At 24.4% G+C, this 6,829-nt stretch overlaps 1 protein-coding gene and 1 long non-coding RNA gene across 2 annotated transcripts in view; one reads left to right on the top strand and one right to left on the bottom strand.

Annotated features, from left to right (window-relative positions):
* Positions 1–6,829, top strand: part of LOC122271661 (neural cell adhesion molecule 2) — a 139,462-nt gene that overhangs the window by 73,662 nt on the left and 58,971 nt on the right. The gene's annotated exons all lie outside the window — the stretch shown is intronic.
* Positions 7–6,752, bottom strand: LOC122272478 (uncharacterized). Its single transcript, XR_006227035.2, has 4 exons — positions 6,397–6,752; positions 3,412–3,452; positions 2,232–2,394; positions 7–182 (listed from the first exon to the last, which is right to left on the bottom strand). It is a non-coding gene; the product is annotated as an uncharacterized lncRNA (long non-coding RNA).

Raw genomic sequence — 6,829 nt, 5'->3', positions numbered from 1 at the left:
ATAGTAGTAATAATATAGTAGAATTATAAAATTTATATCATTCCAGCTTCAGAAATATTCTTCAGAATTTTTCTTCCTTTCTTTCTACGACCTTCTTTGTCTCCAGCATATCTCAGCCACCTTTTCAACAGCATCTCCTACTGATGCTTGTGCGACGTCAGGGAATTTACTTCGGACAACACCTATAAATCAATTTCAGTTTCAGTGTTTAATGTTTTCTATATAAGATAAACAGTGAAAGAAATAAGAGAAATTATCATTTACACTTTAAAATATTAATCAATACCTATTGAATATTAAGAGAACCCAATCCAACCATAAACTACAATATGTCTATTTAAAAATTATTCCAGAAAAAATGTAAACAATAATTTTTATTGTAATTTTGTATGATAATGGTAGGCTATTAAAGTTAGTGTATAGATATTATGTATGGTATTATATAAAGTTATTATAATTAAAACAAAAGAACCATGCTCAAAACAAGTCTAACTAACATTTTAAATTGTCATCGAAACCAATTAAAATTAATGTTAGAAATGCATTTAAAAATTCGACTTTTTATTGTGTAACTACTTGAATATCCTTCTTACGAGATAAAAAAAAAAGTTTAAATAATCTATAAATTGGTGTTAATCATCACTACGAAATCATTCACAAAACGGAAAGGCATATGCCGATACTGACCAAATTTATAAAACTGAAAGAATAATTTAAAATTTATTTGACTTACTATTTTTTTGTTGTATTTAATGACAACTTTACATAATTAGTATTTATTAGTTTCAAAACACATTTTTGAAAGTTATATTGCTAATGACTGATAGTCAAAATTTACCATAATAAAAACAGATTTTAAAAGCGTAACAGTAAACAAAATAATCTCGTGTTTTCAGACAACATCAGAAATATTAGTTTAGTGACTTTCTTCAAATATGCTACCACCTTCATGTTGATCATTAAGCTTATCTGACTTAATGAATAGATAGATAATAAAAAAAAGTTCAATGAAGTACTTTTTTACTTGAATAGATCTATAAGTACGCAAACATCACTCATGTTGCCTTTAGAATATTTGAAAAACAGATTGTCCAGTTTAAAATAAAACAATACCTAATGATAAACCAGTCTGAAAATTTCATTCTTTAAATCTCTCAACGAATTTAAATTTTTGAACAACTCTTAAGATTGATATTTAAAATTTTGCCCCCAGCCGTGATAGAAGAAACAAAGGAAGAAACTTTACCGTATTAAATATAGCTAATTTTAAATTTATATATAATTATGTTAAGTTTTTAAAATTTTTATGATTTAAGCTTTTTTTATGATAAAGTTATTGTCTATTATTTTATTTTAAGTTAGTTTGTTTTTTTTTAAGTGAAAAGCAAAATTGTTTTAAAACTTCGATTTGGTTATTACATGGATGTATCTACCGTATATCAAGAATTAAAATTTTTTTTCGTGATTTGTTTTGTTATCTTTCGAAGACAAACTCAATAGTTTGTTTACTAGATTACCAGGGAAGAAAAAAACATCAATCTAACCAACTCAATATTAAAACAAAAGAAAAAAACGTCACAGGACTCTTACATGGCTTATGAGTAGTTTCATCTGAGATCATCGTTTCCCCCGGTAAGTTCTTAGTGTGAAAAAAGCCCATCAGACCTCTTTCACTCAAATATTTAAATGTTTGCAATATCTGTCTACGAGATGGCGCTGCCATAAACATGATTTTTTTTTTTTTTTTGAAGTATAGTAAATAAGCCAAAGTTTAAAAATACTTTAGATTTGAAGAAAAGCTTCAATTTCAATTTATAATCACTATTTTACCTTATTATTTGGGCTCTAGAGTGGACATATAACTTCATTAAATAGTTAATAAACTTTTTTATGAGCATGCATAATGGTAACATGCATTCGAGTAATATTTTAGAAATTAAAAAACTAAATCACAAAAACTCTTTTTCACTCAACTTTCATATTGGTATATATTTCCATTTGCAAATTATTTTATGACAGCCACCTTATTTAAAAACTTTTCAAACAACGAGATTTTATTAGATTTCTCCAAATTAAGGGCTTGAAACTAAAAAATATAAATTTTTTAATCTAATTATAGAAAAATGTTAAGATAATGGGTAAGGTAAAATAGAATGTTTGCTGAGCTTAACAACTTAAATTTATAACATAACATGCTCTACATCTGTAAAATTTATAACATAAAGTATTACCTGCAATTGTATGATCGTTAGATATTCTTGGATTGATTTTGTCATGGGGATGAGTTTTCCAATTTCCTGTATAAGAGGTTGCGACAGTCATTTGTTGAATCCTTGGCGAACAAAGTCCTCCAATATCTGAATCCTCCAATATCTAGTCCTCCAATCCTTATATCTGAAATTGACATTGTGGAACTTACTAATTTTAATAATAGTAAACTAAACTTACTAAAATAATTTCATTAAACAAAGNAAAAAACCGGAAAAAAAGATATAATCTTTTCATCAGCCCACACGATTATATCCGTAAAACAGAGTGCTTTCTGATATTGTATCAATAATGTTGTTGTTTTATAAAAAATTTTTTGAGTGCTCCTCACACTATTGTATTTTGTATTAATATATTTTGCTTTGGCTTTATTGATACAATATCAGAAAGCACTCTGTTTTGCGGATATAATCGTGTGGGCTGAAGAAAAGATTATATCTTTTTTTCCGGTTTTTTAATTAAAATTTCAAATTTTTTTTTTTTTTAAATAATATGTTGTTTGTTATTTTTTTACTTATTATTTCCCACCCCCTTTTTTNAGAAATTCTTTCTGAATTGACAATATATATATATATTATTTTAATTTAAAGCTCATTATAAATTTAAGTAAATGTAACACTTCGAAATGTAACACTTCAACAATGAACTATTTCCCTTCATGAGGCGAAAGCTAAGTAGGAAAATAATTTATTACTGAAAATTTGTAAGAAATATCAATATTTAGGAGATATAGCAGTTTTTTTCGTTTTATTTTATACTTTTGATAATATAGAATTTTTGCGTAATGGTAATTTTCAAGTTTTTTTATAGGGGAACATTTTCAGGTTTCCTTTTATTATTTTTTTTATAAATCCTTTTTTAAAGACTCTTAAGAGTACAAAAAGAGCATTCTTCTAATTTACGATGTAAGCATTAAAACAACGTATACAAAACTACATTTTCTTAACATTTACTAAAACAAGTCACTTGTCCAAAACTAATCATACGACTAATTATACACCTTATATATGAAATCATTAACTTTAATTTTGAAAGGTAAAGTTGGTAAAAGTTAAGATAAATATTGGTAAATCTTAAAATAAATAAATAAATAAAAATGAAGTACAGAAAATGTTGTAACGAATATTATAATCAGTTACTTACACGGTGTTTAAAAATTCCATACTGTGTTGCCTTCAATATACCTACAAATGGACATGAAAGAAATTCAAGTTTTATATTTTATCTATCAAATAAGTTGCATTAATAAATATAGCAAAAAATCTAATAGTCAAAGGATAAATTAAATAAATTTAACTAAATAATTAATTTTTTAAATACAGCAAAACCACCGGGAAAGACCACCTCTGTGTAGCGACCACTTTTATTTACTATCACTTTTGGAAGGCACGGAATTATTTCTATAGACTTTACAATAAAGAAAACTTTTAAACGTGACCATCAAAATCTACCACAAACCTCTGTAATAAGGTCAAAGAGGGAAAACCGAAAAAATTACCAACTAAAAAAATCTTAACAAATAAGTAGATTTAAATGTATTGAAATTATTTGTAAGTGACTCTTATTTAGAGCGCTCTTTTTTCCCATCTCTACAAGAGATAACCTCATGTTGCAGTCATAGTGCTCTAAAGACGACGCTATCAATTATTTATTTTAAGAGCTAAGACTTAAATTTTAAAAAAAAATTTATTTTCTAAAAAACTAAGAATTTTAAACAAACTTCTTCTCATATTTAAAAGCTAACTAATTTTTGTGATAAAGTTAAATGCAAACTCAAACAAAAAATTTAATCGCTTATTTATTTAAAATAGTTCTATTATTCATAATTAGTAAATTTAACAATAGAAAGACTGAAACTTAGTATATATCTATATTGCCCAAAAGCAGTCAAAATGGCTGGATGGTAAAAGAATAAATAAAGAAATTTATTTAAAATTAATTTTTAATAATTTTTATTTTATTTACAGTTATATAACAAGTTATTAATAGATATTAACAATAAAAAAATTACATGTTGTACAAAACTCTAAGAAATAGTCTCATTATATACATCATTGTTTTTCTAATTGAAAGTAAAAGCAGTAAAAATGACTTTCTTAGGCAATCTAGTGTTAATTATTTTCCAAAAAAATTTAGAAATAATTTTTATGAGCAAGAATGTGAGGGAAACTTTATATTTTTAATGCATAGAGTTCGTCCATTACTCAATTAAGTATTATATATTAAACATAATTTTTTTTTTTTTTAAAAACTGTGTTCCAAAAATTTTTTTACCTTCTAAAAATTTAATTGATAAATTATTTTGAATAGTTAACCATAAAATAAGACATAAGACATCATAAGGTTAAGTAAGGTTAAACATAATAAGATAAGGTAAAACATTTTTTAAGATATAAATGAATGTCATATCCACACCTAATTTAAATAAATCATTGCATTTCGAATAGGACTTATAATCTCTTACTATTTTATTAATTGTATTTATTTACCTTTTAAAAATTTCAATGCTGATTAGAAAGCTTCATTTTGCTATTAGAAAATTATATTTTGACATTTAAACTAAGCCTTTTCCTATTGAAAAAAAAATAGGTTGCTGAAAAGGTATTATTGTAAGATAATATTATAGTACCATTACATATTAAAGTTTTTTTTTTTTCTGTTTTAAACTTATTTTCACTTAGAATTGAGACTTTTTTTCTTTAATATTCTTATTTACTTTACAATTTTTATTATACAATTGTAATGGTAAGCTGTTTTAAATATGAAAAAATATGTTTGTTCAGTTAAAAGTTTTTTCCTTTTCAGAACAGTTACATTATTGAAAGATGTAATGTCATAAGATTATTACCCATAATACTTTGAGATATTATTTCACAGGCACTTAAATTTTAAATAAACCAGTAACAATTTTAATAAATGAAATAATTTACTTAAATTTAGGTATTGTCTTTAATTTTCAGTATAGACTTTCGTTTCCTAAATTTTGTATATTTTACTATTAATTAAATTTTGTATATTTTAATATTATGTGGTACATCGCTATTAATTTAAAAACTAATTTGGATAATTAAACCAATTATCAGATTGATTAAATTTTAGTGATAAGCCATTTTAAATAGGAAAAAAATGAATTTGGGCACTTAAAATAAACATTTTCTTTAAAAAAAATTTCGATTCATGAAATTATTTTAATAAATCATTTCAAACATGAAGAATTAAATTTGTACTTCAAACTGAGCATTTTCCTTTTAAAAACAATTGTTTATGATAGCTACAATCACAATCATCAATATTATCTTAGTACCGTAACCTACAGTGAATGTTAAATTAATTTTAAGCAAATTTAAGACATTGTATTTCAGTATTGTCTATTTTTACATTTATATACATAGTACATTATAAACATTTACAAACATTAGAGTCTTGTGGCTTTGCAGCAATAGCAATCTAATCTGCTTTCAATAATAATGTAATAGCTTCTAAAGGGGAAAAGCTTAGTTTTGATTACCAAATTTATTATTTCAAATTTTAAAATGGCTGACTAATATTATTTTTAAGAAGTAAAGTAATCAAAAATGATCAAATAAAAGGAAGACAAGTCTTAATTCAAAATGTAAGGCTTCTTTTTTAGTTTCAAATTTGAATGACATTCATTTTTTTGTAAAAAAATGGTTTGTCTTATCTTATTCATAGTTATCTTTTTTAAAACGGTTTATCAATACAATTTTGAGAGAATAAAAAAAAAGTTAATCAATTAAGAAATCAAACGCTTAATTTCAACAATGTTTTGGAAATTATTGATGTAATTAATTGAAATTCCTTTTAATTGAATGACAGTATATCTTATAACATTACATATTTCATTACATTACATTCTCATAACATTACATATATAAGTATTACATACTCATTACATTACATTCTCATAACATTACATATATAAGTATACAATATTTCTCAGTCAGAATTATTTAAACTCATAATATATTTTAAAACAATTATAACGTTTTTAAGTAAAATAGTAAAGAAAATATATAATTTTAAAAATAATTTTTTTAATTAGCATACATATTAGAAATTTTAACATTTCAAACAATTTTTGATTCAGAAGCATTTGAAATTACTTACCGGAAATAAACGTTCTTCCATGAAGTTCCTTGACGAAAATTTTTCAGGGCATCTCACTTTCTTCTAAAATACCTTTGCTACTGCCGAGACTGAACAACGCCAGTTCACAAATGGACCCCGCCAGTTTTAAAACCCGTTTAGGGGGAGGGGTCTACTTCTAAGGGGTCTACTTCTTCTTTTAATTTTGAACACCTTTTTACATTCCTTCCAACATTAAACCCATAATTCAAATTTTTTTTAAATATTTTCCTTTTTGATATGAAATTAGTAAATCCATTAGAATAAATTCGTAAGTCCGCAACCAAATTTTTAGAGGAAAATTTTGTTAGTCGCTTTCAAGAATTTTAAAAATTTTAAACAGCATTTTCTCGTTTTTATTGAATACCTAAAATATTTATCTTTTTGCGATAAAAGTATTCTATATATATATATA

Source organism: Parasteatoda tepidariorum, chromosome 1 (assembly GCF_043381705.1).
Source record: "Parasteatoda tepidariorum isolate YZ-2023 chromosome 1, CAS_Ptep_4.0, whole genome shotgun sequence".
In the NCBI taxonomy this organism is placed as follows: domain Eukaryota; kingdom Metazoa; phylum Arthropoda; class Arachnida; order Araneae; family Theridiidae; genus Parasteatoda; species Parasteatoda tepidariorum.
Note: the sequence above shows the minus strand (reverse complement) of the source record. Positions and strands in the feature narration are given on the sequence as shown.